We start from the raw sequence: 17781 nt of genomic DNA on the forward strand, positions 1-17781 counted from the left end.
TCTCACAAATACATGGAAACACACACACATACAGAAGAACAACTCTCACACAGAGAGTGACACACACACAGGAACAAAACAGTTTATCCCTCTTACAGGAACACACACACACACAATGAAAGCTCTCACATAGACAGACACACACACACACACACCCCAACAACTAACTAACTCTCAGAATACTAGTCTTACATACGTATCATGTTGTAAAGTCGTATACTACTGCAGATTATACCGTTGGGCGTTGCTTTGCTTGAGATCTTTCAAGATGTGGTTTCTCCTTCGAGGAGATATCACTCCTCGAATTACCTCCCCGCTCCGCCAACACACGTTCTCCCATCCCAAGGAAGGGAAGGGCTTGGTACCCCTGCAGAACCCTCCAGAACTAAGTTCTAAATCCAATCCCCGGATTTTAATGGTAAATATACGATAGCGAACACACCTGAAGCATTTTAGGTTTAAAATCTGGGATTGGCCTCGGAAGGGGATCCGAAAAGGGGCCGATTCCTCTCTTCCAGCATTCAGCCTTCAAGATCCCCCCGTCCATCCATCAGCACATCTGTGCCACCTTCGACTCGGCCAACTCCGAGGGCAAGGACTGACAACTGCTGGGCCAGAAGATGTATATTGCCTCTTATGTTTTCTCGGGTCTACTTTAGAAAATTAAGATACTTTTGCGCCGTTGATTAATGGTTGAGGTTTGGCAATCATCATTTATTTCTAAATCTTTCTTTAAATATATATTTTTATAAAAATTAAATATTTGATAATTTATATACATTATTGAATGACAATTGCACCTGATCAGAATAAGATACTGTTTAATCAATACATTCATATAAGCCTTGATAAACCATTCATATATAACTCAATGAATGACAAAACGTTATATAATAAGTGTTCAATCCATTAACTTATAATTGATGATCTGTAGAGGATAATTATTGCAAAGGTATTTCTAAAGCTCCCCTGTCGGGAAAAAATATGTCATTTTGATTTCGTAAGCTCAAGAATGTGCGTGCGTGCGTGCGGTCTTACTTTGGGTACTTTGCAAGGTGGTTGGGTAGCACACGGTTTCCATGAGTAACACACCAAATTAAGTTACTAGCCCGTAGCTCCACTCCTAGGTAACAGATGTGGGCTACTGATGGTGACATTTGGTACGGCCCCGGCCCATGTGTATATCATAGGACGGAACGTCCCTAAGGGTGAAGAACGATTGGCGTGTCTGAGTAAATAAAAAACAAACTATTCTCAAACATAAACGCTTCACTTTGTGCGCATCATGGAAGCCATTTGATAGGTAAATAGCGTCATTTCACGAGAAATATTTGATAATACTATACAGCAAAGGTCGCGCCAAGAAGGACTTCCAAATGTCAAAATGACACCTCTCCAAAGTTTAAGCAGAATGTCATTGACCTGCATGATAGAAATTCGGTCCTTTTGATTTCCCATTGGGAGTTGCATTGATTTGATTAATGCAGAGATGGAGTTATAAGTGTTTTGGACAATACTTGGTAGTGGATTTGTGCTTTTAATAATGTTTTCAAAAAGGTATCCTGTCTATCTATTCCACAATGTGGGCGTGGCCAGCTGCTGGAATGAGTAGATTGGTCGACTGCATCAACTGGTCGGCTGGGACGGAGACCTCCCCTCATGTTTGTTTGGACACTCACAATTGTGATTTGACAAAGGGATATCTTTTGAACAAGGGGCCCTTCAACAATAGCAATTTGAAATTAGAGAGCCAAACACTGTCATCTATAAAGACTGTTTTGTCTTCATATGCACACATTCTCCAGACACATTCATCCAATATCAATAAAACCCATCCGTCAACACCTCAATACACTCCACCACTAGGAGTGAATCTGGACAAGTGATGGAAAATCTTTAGTGTCAACCAAGTAATAAGCACATCTTGAAATGAAGCCCCTTCCTACACGTGAACCATAATGGACTGCATCGACCCCTGATCGCAGGTCTTCCCTCATACATTATGTATTTCCCCTGCTGCCCAGGTATTCTTCAATTTCACTTTCATTTCCCCTGACCTCCTAGCACCACAGCAGAACTATTAACTCAATTAGCATAATGTTCACACCGGATGGACACATTACTGGTTAAGTGGTGCAATAAGCAACGCTGAAATGTTCAATCTGAGCCTCCCTAGACATAATGCCCGACTTGAACTTTCACTTTGACTGCTCTGAACTCAAGGTGAGGGCGTGCTCTGTTAAAAAGAACCAACTGCTTGTCTTTCCTACATGAATCCTAACCCATAAAGTGAACATAGGTGACTTTTTCAACAACGCTATGTCAAACAAGTGTAGGTTGCCTTTGATTATCATGGAATCCTTATTGTTTGTGCATTTCCTACTGCTATAGGACTTGTTCAACAGGACGTCATATTGCAAGGAGTACCACCATTTTGGAAGCAAAAGAGCATAGGCATCCTAGTAATCAAGGCAACAGTAAGATTTTCCCTCATGGTTTCGTAATTTTTTGTGAAATAATTTGTCATTGTTGGGAGACATTGGGCCCTATCTTGCATCCGGCGCAATTGACTTAATCACTGGCGCATGTGTCGTTGCTAGTTTGCAACTGGCGCAGATTGTTCTTTTCCCTCCTGCGCCACGCGACGGTAAATTAGGGAATGATCTTGCGCCCCAAGGGGCGGTTCGGCGAAAGGAGGAGGCGTGTTCTAGCGCAAACGTTCCCTGGTTCTATTTTGCAGTTTCAGAAACCACTTGCGCCACAAACCAGGAAATACCTGGTTTAAAGTCAGTGGCCAGTTGTTCAGATGCTATTTTAAGGGCGCATGCATAATGTTGCTTGTGCACCTCGCGCATACACTTTGCTTCTCTCATCTACCTAGCCACACATTCTTGGTAAATTATTTGGGAAAGAAGAGCTGATACAGCGGTAATAAGTTGTACTTTTAAATCAATGCATCTGCAAACACCATATTGTAAACACATATTTTCTTGACACAGACATCGTGTACAAGTGCAAGTGAGTGTTAAAAAGAATGAATGAATGCGGGCGCGCGTGTGTGTATGTGTAAAATAATTAATGAATGCGGGCGCGCGTGTGTGCGTCCATTTGTTTAAACACACGCAAACTAAACACGTAACACATAATACAGTCCATGGCAATGTATATTAACGGGGGGACACATGCATATTAGGAACACAAGTCGATAACGATAATGCATACAATACTGATAAGAAACAATGTTTATAATGTATTGCGTATATCATTAAATAGAACCACAGTTACCGCATATCATATGTTATATCATAAAAGTATTCTTTGCCGAAATTTATTTGAGGACTTATTCATATTTACTTATTTAACCTTATTCCATGTGTGAATTAGGCTGTATTATTTGGCCATAAACTGAGCCATTTGAAGTTTGAAATTCATGTGCATCTGTCTCATCGGAGACTGCAGACGCGCTGTCAAAATATCAACTTGTCAGATTCAAATGCGCCCATGGCTCTTAAAGGGGATGGGAGCTGGCACTCTCATTGGTTTATTGCATGTTACGCCCAAACCACACCTACGGGTAATTAGGCTACTTCAGACCAACCCTTTTTAGATTTGCGCCGGGCGCAAGAGTCATTTTTTGCGCCGGTAAACTAGGGACATCGCCATAGAACCGCCCACAAAGGTACTTGCGCTTGGCGCTTCTCACTTGCATTTCAGACCGTTAAAATAGGGCCCATTGTGTTTGAAACAGCCATAGCATTGACTTGACTGAAGAAAAAAGCCCATTAGCCTAGGTTATGGTATGTCAACTTTGATTTCGGAGTGTTGTAGTACTACAGCTCCCTTGAATCCTCAAAATATGGTACAGTATTGCCAACAGAAAATCCCATGATGCATTCTGATGCATTCTTACATGTTGCTAGTGGATGTCCATATCATCCTAATGTGTGCACAAAACCCTCAGCCTGCACTGAGTCAGTTTTATAGCGTTCAGACAGAGTGGCTGACCGCACAGACTACACATTTCTCCTGTGATGTAAGGATATTGATTTTGTTTTCCAGTTGCAAACTGTCGGGGCCTTCAAGGTATTCTGAAATCTCTGGCATAGCCAAATGAAAAATACACTTTATGATTAAGAAAAACATATCAGAGTTGTAAAAAGGGGATTTGTTTTGGGGAAACATACAGGGAGCATCAATGTGTTTTTCTTCATCTATATATTTAAATGTTTTATGTAGTTGTACGTATGTCACTTGAATCTGCAGAAAATACCAAGAGCTAGGACTTGACAATTGTTTGGATTAAGCACGTCGATTTACATTCCAGCAGATGGAAATATTAGAATGCTCAACATTCAATACCATATAAATATTTCAGCATGCTTGTGGGGTTTTCTAGCCGACCGTGCAAATGTGGTCCACCTCTGTAGGAAGATGAAGACGGGAGGGAGACGAGTTTGACATCTGATCATGGACCTCTTGACATGAGCGACAGCCCCGGGGAATTCAACCCTGCGGTGGGCTTCTGACCGGCTTACTTAGGCTCTCGTCGGCATTCTGCACACATTCTCAAAGTACAATCAATTGTTTATCTCTCTGTCCATCGATTGGATGAATGAACTAAAAGAAGGGCCCTGCCCTGAATGTGGAGCCACAGCGTCTCAATATGGTCTGACCTCAGCACAGACTGACGTCAGCACGGACTGAACTCAACACAGACTAACCACAGCACGGACTGACCTCAGCATGGACTGACCTGAGCACGGACTGACTTCACCGCCCACCAGCCAGCCAGCCCTTCTGGTTAAAGCCATTGCTAGTTGGTATGGAGCAGTGTCACAGTACGACCCCTCCCAACACCCCCATCTCAAGAAGGCTTTTAGCAAACTCGATGTGTATGCAGAAACCAAACTTAAGTACCTCACTTGTGTACGTTTCAGTACACGTTTCAGAGGCAAGACGCTGGCTCCCGCCTGGCCCCGTTAAAAGGCTCCGGCTAAAAAGCCAAACAAACAAGGTTGGAAAATGCAGTTGGGTTCAGCAGTCGGGGTTAAGTTTGGCAGCAGCTGCAGGATAATATGGTGGTGGGTTTTGTGGTTGAATAGAACAGGAACTAAAGAGGAGGATTATAAAGATGGCTTATTGAAATATGCTGCGTGCATACGCTGACCTAGTGTTACGATTAGATTTAGCTTTAGGGTGAGTATGGTTAGGGTCAGTACTGCCATCACACAGAGGGGGCGGTGTTGAGGTGCTCATTAGCGTTAAATGGCACAGCTGAGGCAGCAGGTGAGTCTCAGAGTTTGAGACTGAGTGGAGTGTCTCTGGAGTGCTGGAGCGGAGACTCGGAGTCAAAGGACCTAACTCGAAGGACACACGTTTCTGGCAGGAATTCCATTTGAGAACTTTGTTTGTCTTGTAAATACACTGGGAAATTGAAAGACGGAATACAAAGCACAGGCTGGTCACCTGGAGACGAGGTGCCGGTGCGGGGTGACACAGGGCTGTTCGCCTGCGGTGTCTGGGGACCTGTGGTGAGTACCTAAACCCCTAGATGGATAAGATAGCACGCACCCAGGGAAAGTTTAGGAACATGCCTCAAGTTCAGCGCCCCACATAGCAACAGACAGGTTACAGGCTGTCTACCCAGGTAATGACTAGTGCGGAAGGTCAGCATCGTAACACTATGCACAGAGAAAAGCTGAAAGGGCTGTCGCCTCAAAAAGAGTCATCAGACCCAGTAAGCACACTCATCCACACATCTACTCTTCATGGCTTTATTTGCTTCAAGCGTGAGGTTGCCTGAGTGGGCGTGCCTTGTTGCATCTTATTAATCACATCAATCATTGTTTGCGTCTACACGTTGTGTAGGATTAAGGCTCTTGGCCCCAGAGGTGCACACTATAGCGCGTATATCCAGGTGTAAAACAGAGGGGCTACGGCCGCGGCCTCACAAATCACCACTGTCCGAGATAAGGTAAGAGATTAAAAGAGTAAAACATCCCAGTGCCCCAACGGACATTTTTATGCCCTTTATCTGGTTTTATCTCTGGGGAGGGAAAAGAGAGACGGCTGGATTCTTAAATCTACTTGTTCTTGAAAACCTCTCTGATGTTGAAGGTTCCAGAAGCCGCTTATAAGGAGTCCCATGGAATCCAAGGAGTTAAGGACTTTATATTTTTTATTTGATTGCATTTACGTATTTTGAACAGCACAATGAAATTTGAAGATGGTAATTACCACGACCCCTTGGCGTTGAAAAGGGGCAGGCTAATAGTGTTCAAAACCAATTAGTTGTGTTTAAAGGCTGCACAGAAGGCTTCCCTCAGAGCAGTGGATTAAACTTTCAACTGGATTCCCCAAGAGCGAAGAGGGCAAGGGTGGCCTTTTGATTGCTGGAGGTTTCTGAGCAATGTTACTTATGAGGTTCATTGTTAAACATCAACAGCTGGATGGTCTTAAGAGGCTATTGTGGCAATTTAATATGGATATCAATAGCTTAATCGGAGAGGAGACAAGGAAAGGAGAGAGGCTGAGACAAGAGTAGGAGAGGGGACAGGAGACGCCATGCAGTGTCCACCCTACCACCAATGTAAATAAAACAAGATCTGAAGATCCACATGTTTAAATTGAAAAGTAGTTGGTTTCAACAGTAGTTATTATCTATTTATAAGTGCATTTTCTAAATCGCACAACACCTTTCTTTGGTATTCATTGATTTCTTACTTTATTAATCTAAATTCTAATAAATTATATTTATCTGCACGCCCTGAGTTTCAGGAATTGGAGACACGGCTACATTTTGAAAACAATATATTTTTTAAATGAAAATATTCTCAGCAAGTTCCTCGCATACAAATAATATATAATTTGCAGTGTAAATGATATACAATAATTGAAAATATGACTATGGAGTGAGTAAAAGGATTAATCAGCCAATCTCTACATTTTTTGTTTCAATCAATAAATCAAACATACATTCAAGACAATCTGGAGAATAATATGTAGGAGACGTAAAATATTTCCGAAAAGTATAAAACATTAAATATTTAAATGGTAGCAACACACGACACAAAGGCTTCCTATGCCACTTCATTGATGGTGGTTATAGTTGTACATTTGAGGCCTTCCTCTTCGTCTTCTCTGGATGCGTGCCTCTCCTTCCACGTTGTAGCCCGCCATCAAATGGTCCACCACCACTGCCCCCAGGAACCGGGCGAGCAGGGGCACCATGAACCAGTAGCTCTTCACTCTGTGGAGGAAAATGGCCGCAGTGTTTAGAGGAACTATTGGAGACCACATAATCATTAGGATTCATTTCACAATTATAATTGCTATCTATCAACATTTAATAGTCAGCAGACACTTCTATTGAATGACTTTCACTTATTTAAAACCGCAATGTGTGTGTTTTCTAGTAGCATCCTCTAATGGCTTGGGTTGTAGCTGAAAGTAAAGCTATATATTTTCATGTGACAGGTCTTCTGAAATTCTCCCTGTTTCTTGAGTAGAACGTTTCTCGAGAAATGTAAAGAAGTTCCAGTGCAAAAGTGACAGTGTAGGTTGAACGGAGTTTGCAAGATATTGAACTGCAAAGAAACTGTAAAGGAAATGTATTAAATTCTAACAATTTGTATACATCCTTCTTTCGGGTTCTCTGTAAGGCAATATTTCAAAGTTCAACTGAGCCAATCTGTAAGGTGTCAAGAGGTATTATGTTTCATTAGGGATGGTATAGGGTCCCTAACAAAAACATTGGTCCCCACACATTCACAGCCAAACTCCTCCCTTTGGGATACAGGTTAGACATTCTCCCTACTGTATCTAAAATGTGCCGGCTACTTAAGTTTACGCCCCGCTACTCAAGCCCCAGATCCCGGGCGGGGTTCACGGCGATGTAGGTACAACCTTGTATAAAAAGAAGCAAACCTCTTTCCCTTCAAAAAGTGCAGGGCATCACAAGAGGCCAACGGTGCTTAAGACATCACACGGTGACCCGTGCACTGGATTTGTGTTTACCTCCTGATACCTGAACGCTGCAGAGTGATAAACCCTAATTCACAGATACTTCACCATTTTCATTTATATTTCAATATATTTCTGGCGTCCCCACCATTTCTGCTCGACATTAAGGCGTGCAATTATGTAAAGATTAATTACCTTCCTTTTGATCCCATATCTAAAGTTAACGCCACATAAATCCATTTCCAAGCGCAACCTGGCAAAGGGAGTACATTGCAAAAATTATCTTGTGAAGCAACTTGACAGCTAACCCTCCCCTCAGTGCCTCTATCTATATTTCCCAAAACAAAAACTGTGTCCGTCAGAGAAGTAACTCAATAAAAAGCAGATTGAATGGAGGCGGTGCTCATTGCCTGTCAGCGTGCTTGAGTACAAATGTTGTTCCGTTTCAGATGCTCTTCATTCAATAAAAATTTCACCCAAAGTGTCGACTTTAGGGGCACTTCAATAGCCTGATAGCAATTCCACTGGGAGAATCACAAAACAATGATCATTTAAATGGGGCTGGAGTGGGGGAGAGGGCCTTGGGACTGATGGAGTGGTTTAGAGCTACATCTGTGCCCTGTAGCTATCGAGCACCGGGGTCACGGTAAGCAATTCTTAAACGTGTATGTTGTTCTTGCGATGTGATCCGGAGCAATCGGTGTGACACCAATTTAAACGTACCCTTGTTGCGCACTAAGGGACGTGACAACACTTTCGTTTCCTGGTCGAAGAATCCGTTGAGCAGGCTGAGATGTGTGGAGGTATCGTAGCGAAGATGCCCACAGTGGTGTTGCCACAGACAGCATCCCCTGGCCGTAGTCCCACAGTGCATCTGGCGGGGATATGCCTATTACAGTGTTGAGTGTTGATGAGACCTGCTGCTTCATTAACTGTAAGCACCTGCCTCCAAGACTGCCGTCGCTGCCTGTCAGCAGGCCCCGTGTGGAAATATTGAATAAGCATTGATCTTATGTGTTTTGGTGCTGCGGCGGTGCTGGTATTATCAGATTACATTAAGAGGGACAAATGGGTTTGATATGGGGGCGATCACACAGAACAGCGCTAGACACCAGCCTGACCATTGTCTGTGGGACTGTGGCCGGTGCTGAGCTCCCCTTCTTGTGATGCTCCTCAAAGTTCAACGCTTAAGAGCTGACATTTGTTTAACTTTGAGGGCCGAGCGTGGACAGCGCCGCTTCACAAAGAAAGGTAGTGAAGGGCTTGATCAAATTGTTAATGACGTCGAGTAGCTGATTTGGGCAGTGTATGGATAATCTAAATCAAATATAAAGGCACAGTGTATTGTCAAATCAATTTTCACTGTTGGAGAGAGGGAGGGAGAGAGAGAGAGAGAGAGATGTGTAGTTTATAATGGTAGGAATGGGCTCAGGCGATTGGAACAAAGCACTCTTTTTCAAGGCTTTTTAGATTCTACCACGTCTCTTTAATTGGCCCCTCAGTGACGTAGGGCTGGGGCCTCCGGCAGCAGGAATACTGAAGGGTCCCCCTCAACATCAGGGATGGATGAAGCATTAACATTTTACATTTCTAGGATGCCTACCAGAATACATGCCAAATATGATCCCGGCCCCAAGGAAGGCCCCAAACGTCTGGTAGAGGAAGTAGACTGGGAACTTCCTCCATGGCTCCCTCCCCAGGAGGCAGAGGACAAAGGTCACAGCCGGGTTCAGATGACCACCTACAGAGGGCGAGATGGGCAGAAATGTGAGCCTTTCTAAACAGGACTCCTAAAGGAGATGTCTTCTTAGCTATGATCAGTGATTCATGAGCAATGAGAGAGAGAGAGATGGAGGCCTTCTTATCTTCTTGAGAATACTCTTGCCCCTGATTGTCAAAGAACGAATGCAGCGCCGAGCCCATCTACATGTTATTGTCGGCTGCGTGTGAGACTCTGGTGAAACGGGAGGGAGGTCTCTGTGACACACACTGAATTGGAAGGATGAAAAGGCGAGGAGAAAAAAATGAAAAGTGCCTTAACAAAAGTCAATGTTTTTCTGAACCAAAAGAAAATGAAACTTTGGTAGGGGAAGTGAACTGCTCCGATGGCTCGTTCACGAGAGTGCTGAACAAGTGGTGGGAGGTTTATAATTACGCTTCGCTTTGGTGTGTGCGTGCATGCGTGCGTGTGTCTGCCTGAAGACGGGAGGTGGGTCTTTTTCGACAGGGAAGACTTGTACTCAATGAAATTACTCAAGTGTTTGTTTTTTATGTCTTCAATTCCGACTTTGTCATGCGCTGCGTTGTTTAATGATCCAGGAGGAACGCTCCTCTGACACGGAGAGTGTTCGTATTGCTGATGACTGGTGGCTGTCGTTCTGACTGTTAAACAGCGTGGTGATCTATTCCTGTAGGGTAAAAACTACATACTGCAGTCACCACCGTTTATTTCAATAATAATGAAGAGCTGAAATATGAATCCTACTAAATCTTACCGATACAAGCAACCGAACAATTTAATTCTTTGTGATTTAAGGGGGACATATTATGAAAACAACACTTTTCCTGGGATTTGGGGTGTTTGTTTTGGGTCTCATGTGCTCCCACACACATACAAACTTTGAAAAAAGTCTGTTCATGATTTTTTGAGTGAGATATGCATTTCTGAAAGTACCCTGCCTACAGTTACCAAACAAGCGAGTTAGTTTCGGCGCCCCCTCCTACGTAGGAAGGAGGCACAGTTGAATATTACCTCTCATTTCCCCACTCCCCTCCAATCAGAGCATTGCTAAGATTTTGTGGACCAGTGGACGAGCAGCTCCGGCGGGGGGAACTCAGCGGCAGCCCGGCAGCTCAGCTCCGGGAGTACAATTCCTTTCTCTGCCGGACTGCCGCAAAGCTCCCCCCACCGGAGCTGCCGGTCTGCCGCCAAGCTACCCCCGCCGGAGCTGCCGGATTGCCGCCGAAGCTTCGGCGGCAGTCCGGAGGAGGAGACATGGAGGAGAAAGGGATTGTACTCAAATACTATGTTTACTTGTTAGGAACACACCATAATATGTCTCCTTTAATCAAATTCGCTGAAACTTATAACTAAAGTGCACCATCCACTCCCCCTCCATAAGTTCCTATATTCAACTGTAACGCACCCTTACCGGACACCTATCCACTGATGAGGATCCCCAGCGTGGTGACGACCACAAAGGCCAGGTTGACGGTGAGGAACGCGCCATTGGAACCTCTGCTGAGAACGCATCTGGGCCACCGAGCCACAGCCAAACGTCTGCAGGAAGAGAGAGAGACTGTCGGATCCGTTCTCACCTGGAAAACTACCACCCTGGAGAGGGGGTCCCACTGAAACCATTCCCAACCGGACCACCGCAGTGGGGGGGTCCCACTGCGCCCCTGCCCTGGTCTCCTAAGCAAGGGCTTGTCTCTTTGTTTTGAACCTTGACGGTCATGTCGATGTTTTTGTGGGTGTTTGGGCTTTTAACCTGAAAAACACAACTTTAAACATCGAAACACATACTTTGGTCTTCCTGATGTCAAGGAGGGGTTTCCCTCTCTGTGTTTTTCACAGCAGCCGCATGCGGCTGACATCACAGAGACCCACCCAGCTGGTGTCCTCTCTGGATGTGTTGTCTGGGGGAACTCAGAACACCTGGTTGGACTATTTTCTCTTCTCTTGGTATTTTCTCACATCTAGGAGGACACGCCCACCTGTGATGTCATAAGGATAGATTTCCAAAGCGGCTTGTAATGGCTAATCAACCCACACCTGTTGGCATGTCATGGGACCTTTAAATACAAAGAGATGATTTATAGACCTACACGAGTTACTAGAAAGAGTGAAACCCTTATAGACCTGAATTTTACAAATAGGCCAGAGAGTAATAAAAATGTACAATCTTATTGCTGGCCTCTCATATAACATGACACTGATTATAAGAAAGCTAACTAAAAAGTGCCTAGTCTATCATACCAAAACGGAAAATCGCATTTGGAACAACTGCAATTCCTAAGTCTAAAATGGCTGACTTTGAACATGATCTGAAGGAAGTCAACTGGGAAAGGGCAACTAAAGAGCCAGATATAGATTATAGTGCAAACAATTGTACCTCTATCCTGCATGACATAACTAGCAAGCACACAAAAACCTGGAAAAGTAAACCTAAGAAAAAGTATCTTCCATGGATTAATAGTGACATCCTTCAGCTCATCAAAGAGAGAGATCTTGAACAAAGTAATGTCTGAGCTGAGGAAAGCAAAGACTAGGCATTTTTACAAACTCATTGAAGAGGCCAAGGGCAATAGTTTTACATTCTGGCAACACAAACAGACTAACCAACTCAAATAAACAAAAGCACCAAAAGATAAACTGCCTTAATGTATGTGATGAACTCTAATAGTAATGAGTCAACTGCAAATGGTTTTAATAATTTATTTGAGTCAGCGAAAGAATTAGCAAATAATTTTAAATCTACTGAGCCACCTTGCGATAAATTTGACCATGATCACACAAACACATTCTATGTAAAATAAGTAACCCAGGATAAAGTGAAAAAAGTTATTCCAAACATGAGCAACTCAATGGCAAAGGATAACCATAACTTTAATACTGTATTTATCAAGAAACAGAGTTGTCTGTTGGAGCCAAATAGATAGGTTCCCAGAAAGCTGGAAAACTGCAATAATTACTCCAGTTTATAAATCAGGAGAAAGGGTCTTAGCAGGTAACTACAGGCCTATCGCCATCCTCCCAGTAGTATCGAAAATTGTAGCTGAAAAATTAATGGAGCACTTAGAGTCTAACCAACTGCTTTATCCACAGCAGTTTGGTTTTAGACAAAAATACTCCACAGAATCAGCAAATTGTTATTTGCTGGAGAAGATCAAAACTTCCCTGGATAAAATAAATGTTGTAGGGGCAGTGTTCTTGGATTTAAAAAAGGCATTTGACACTGTAAACCCCAGTGTCCTACTCAAAAAAATAAAGCAATTCAAATTGTGGCGTGAAGCTCTTAAATGGCTTGAATAATATCTGGAGGGTAGAAAGTAGTGTGTTAGGGTCAATGGGGTGAAAACAAAATGGGTGTACCACAAGGATCCGTGCTTGGTCCATTGCTGTTCAGTATGTACATTATTGACCTGCCAAACTGCTGCCCAAGTGTCAACTGCCAGATGTATGCTCATGATACCATCATCCATGTGTCCACTAAAACACCCGGCCTGGCAGGTGAGCGCCTGACGCAGGCTTTATCAAACACCTCGGCATGGCTTGAGTTATCCCACCTAACTCTTAATTAAAAAAAAAAACCTGTCCATTTGCTTCTCCATGCGTAACAGGCCTGATCATGAATTATTTCATGTCAGGATAAAGGAGGATACTGAAGTTGTGAATGAGGTGAAGTACTTGGGTATCATGCAAGACAGTCATTTGAAATTTGTCAGGTTAAGTACATCTGTAACAAGGTCAAACAAAATCCTACAGTTTTTTCTCAGTCGCTTTGGTACATTTCTCAGATGAGAATTGAAATTCTCAAAACTACCTGTTCAATCTCCACATCATTGTGTCACTTGTGCACATCAATAAAGCATTTCTTTGAACAAGTTGCAAATGCTTTGGTACATTCATGCAAATGATTATGATCATCATTTCCATCGTTGATCACATTTCCATCGGACTTTTTTTCTAAATCTGTCCTGAATTGGTAAATTGCTACCAGGTTAATTTTGACTTTCTCTAAAGAAGTGAAATGTGTGAAGTGTTAGATCAACCAACGATCAACCAGTTTACTGAAATAGCTCAAAGGTGCATCTCATTAACCATAAACTGGCAAGTATATATATATATATATATATATATATATATATATATATATATATATATATATATATATATATATATATATATATATATATATATAGCTGGAGTACAACACAATGTTACATTGTCTGGCAATGGAAGGACAAGGAATTGGACGGGCTCAACAGCCAGAGAGAAGAAGAAGAGGAAGAGGAGTGAGGCTGCGTGAGAATAAGAATTTGTGGCCCAACAGACAGGAACGTCAGGAGGTGTAGGAATACTGCACTGTAATTCCTACAGCAATGCATGTACAGTTTACCCTAAGGAGACTGTCCTATGTTCACATTTCTAGCAATGACATGGTCTGTCAACAAATTACAGAAAAAACAGTCAAAGCGTAAATGTGAATCTTGTCCAGTCTCTTGCAATCGATCTCCCACATACACTAAAGTGTAACTTACAATTTACAATATTTGTCTTCAAAACTTTAGCCATAGTTTACATCAGAACATCCCTCCAGAGTACACTGTTATATTGACAACATTACTAAGCAATTTGACTGTCTTATCGTACACAATGACAAAAGGACTTGTCATTCTGATGGCACTGACATGTTCATTGACACAGATATTTACTTTTTTAGAAACAAACTAAGGATTTTGAGCAAGAGACTGGGTTAGGGTTTTTGAGCAAGAGACTGGCTTTTGCAGGAAATCCATTGTATTTTGCTTTTTGTATGAATTGTTTTGAGAAATGCACTTACTGTTTTGCAAATTCAATTCTGATCTGAGAAATGTAGCAAAGCAACTGAGAAAAACTGTTTTCGTCTTATCAGAAGGAACCTGTCACACCAAGCTGCAAAACTATACATGCATGGTATGATTCTTTCTCATTCATCATACTGCATCACATCATGGTCACAGGCTTTCACAACCACTATGAAACCTATAGTCTCCATATACAAGCAAGCAATAAAAATCATGGACCAAAAACCAATGAAATGGCATCACTGCTGCATCTTAAGGAAATAACCTTCTCACTTTTGAAAAATGTATTAACCTCTATTCTAAAATTATTTTTTAAAATTTTAAATAATCATGTGTCAACACTGTTTTCTGAAGTGGCCATCAGGCGTCAGAGCTCTCACAGAGTTACCACACGAGCATCCACTTGTGGTGATTGTCTCATCCCACAATGCAAGACTTCTTTCTGCTGGTCTGCTCTCTCTGTAAAGGCGGCCAAACTTTGGAGCTCTCTGCCCACTGAGTTCAAATTAAAGACCAATAGTAAAGCTTTTATTAAAGGACTCAAACAGTGGCTAAAATTTAATCATCAGTGCACACTGTTGACATATTGCCCTTTTATGTTCCTTATTGAAAATTCCTTGTATTTCTTTGACTTCTTTATATTAGTATTTCTTTGTTATTAAATTGCCCTATATTTTATTGCCCTATCTTTTCAAAAGCTGCCTATGGACAAGTGTTCCAAATTAGCACTTGTTCAAAAACACTTAAAGGGATACTTCACCCATTTAGAACCGATGCTCTATCATTATAAAATCGCTATTGTAATATATAAAAGTGTTTTTTTTTCCTCAGTCTAACCCAGTCTTCCCTTGGCCCAGCTTTCCTGATCTAATTTTCTCCCGAGATGACGTCAAATGACGCGTTGACGTCCTCTCGGAAGAACTTTGCTTGCCTTCTAGAAAGGCCGAGTACTACAAATTACTGGTTCCGCAAATTTGTGAGCCCACCAATAAAGAATGAGGGGGGGGCAGCGCTCGCGTACGAGATGTAAACACAATGTCCGCCATGTTTCTTAACCGCTTAGCTAGAGAACAAATTTGCAATGTGAAACAGCCAAAGTGGATTTTGAAAATCTATTGTTGGATTCGGACATTCAGGGCTATTAGTATGAGCCAGAATACAGCCAGGAAGAATTGACACAAATAGAGGCGGAGGCTGCTGCAGCTGAACAAGCCTTGCCTGTTGCCAGGGACGAGGAGCCGGAGCGCGCCGGTTTGCTCTGTTCGCCTATAGACACTAACACAGAGTCCCTGTGCTGCAGCGAATTTCAGCGATGCCAGTTTCTTCATCTGGCGAAGACGGGACCATGTGTGAAGCATCTCCTCATCTGAACAGTTGGGTATTGGATACATATTTCCAGACCCAGAAAGTGAAGTGAAAACGGCAGCCAAAGCCCGCCGGGAGAAACAGACGTCTGAGCATAGAGTAAGTGTTTTTTTTTACTAACACATTGGCTACAATAGTTTTGGATCCCGGGGAACGTGACAATGTTGTTATCTGAAAGTAGCCGATCTTGTTGGCAGAATGTAGGCTACGTGACGTTAGCTTGAAGTTCTTGTAATGCTTTATAGGCTACTCAAGGCGTAATTTCTCTTGCTTTTCTAATGTTGTTCTTTCTTTCTTAGACAGTATCGGCTTCCTGTGCTGTCCAGGCCATCAGAGCTAATTACCCAGCAGAAGATGGGCAGTACCATGGCTACCAGGAGACAGTAGATGCTCCAGATGAGCCGTGACTATTTTGACTCTAGCAAAAGTACCCTACATGTTTTATTTTTGCAAATAGTTATTTTCGCAAATTCATGTTGGTTGTTGTGATTTGTTTACTAACCCAAGTGCTGTTATACTAAAGTAGGCCTACTGTATATGATAAACACTTATTTCTACTGGGGAGAAAAGGTTGAGAACAAACACTTGATATGCTGAGCTACTGTAAATAGCAAATGTTTTTATGCTGTACAGTAATATACAAAGATGCGTTTGAAAAAATGAGGGCAGAAGTCTATACTAGTCAACGTATCACAGGGATATGTTTACACAAAGTTAGTTTGCCGTGCAGCGAGCACAATGCACTGTGGTAGTGGGAGGATTTCTTACTTTTGAGCCAGAAACACTTTCTGCCTTTTCTCAGGCTAGGATGGACTGATGGACCGATTTCAATTATTTTTGCACATTTATAATACATAAAATTATTTACTTCATATAACCTTCATACCGGTGAAGTATCCCTTTAAACAATGCATCTGGTCTGTCCAATGTAATTGCTATTTCCATATCAAATAAACACTAAATAAAAATAGAAAAAGTTCTGTGGTTCGTAAGATACCGTCAAGCAATGTGTCGTGGTGCCTTGTCAACGTTTGTATTCATTAATCAGTGACCGTCCATGATTTAATTGATTTAGTACAAAGCAGATTACCCCTATTTGTTTGTACTCTTTGAATCCCCCCAGTCTCACTTGTAAATTGCTTTGGATAAAAATGTCTGCTCAATCTATATTGATCTATTCTGAAAACCACACCGGCCCTGTATACTCACTACCAGAACAGGGTCCCCAGGCAATCTGCCAGGCCCTGCTGCAGAAGCATGGTGCCTGATGTGGAAGATGTGCCAGCTTCTCAAGGACTGCCTTCTGTTTTTCCATCATGAGGAAATGTCAAGTATTAATGATGGTGGCTCGCGGCTTCAGAAACTGTGGATCTTTTATAGCCGACCATTCCGAAACTGAGAAAGCCGCAGTTTACTTCAGGATGGAAAGCTATCTTTTTTTGTCTATGCTGTGAACAAGGACACAGGATTGACACCTTTGATGATTGAGATGATAACTTCAAGCTATTGTGAAAAATCCCCCTTAGACGGAGCCTGTGATGGGCCATAACGTCTCTAGAGGTTGCCCTTGTTACGTATTTTAAGCACATAAGCTGCCCCCACATAGCCACAAGGAAGCAGGATCAAACATATAAGCTGTAATTACTATTCATAGCCTCAAGGGGAGCAGGACCAACATATAAGCTGCAATAACTACTCCAGCCACAGATGGCAGCACCTTTAGACAGGTGAGGAAGCCGGAGCCAATACGTCACATAGGCCTCGCCTACTTCACATAGGCCACGCCTACTTGATACAAACGGGGAGTGGGAGTCAGATGAGGTCATAGACAAGTGGCAGACCCGTTGAGAGCCCCGGGGAAAGCCCCCCGGGGCTGGAAGATAG

The 17781-nt window shown here is 42.6% G+C and overlaps 1 pseudogene across 1 annotated transcript; it reads right to left on the reverse strand.

Moving 5' to 3' along the window:
• Positions 1–7089: 7089 nt before the first annotated feature.
• Positions 7090–17212, reverse strand: LOC307074206 (aquaporin-3-like; annotated as a pseudogene). The gene is made up of 6 exons: positions 17107–17212; positions 11115–11242; positions 9842–9916; positions 9566–9703; positions 8686–8836; positions 7090–7283 (listed from the first exon to the last, which is right to left on the reverse strand). The product of its transcript is annotated as an aquaporin-3-like (transcript).
• Between the last annotated feature and the right edge of the window lie 569 nt (positions 17213–17781).

Source organism: Pollachius pollachius (assembly GCF_949987615.1).
Source record: "Pollachius pollachius genome assembly, chromosome: 4".
Classification (NCBI taxonomy): Eukaryota; Metazoa; Chordata; class Actinopteri; order Gadiformes; family Gadidae; genus Pollachius; species Pollachius pollachius.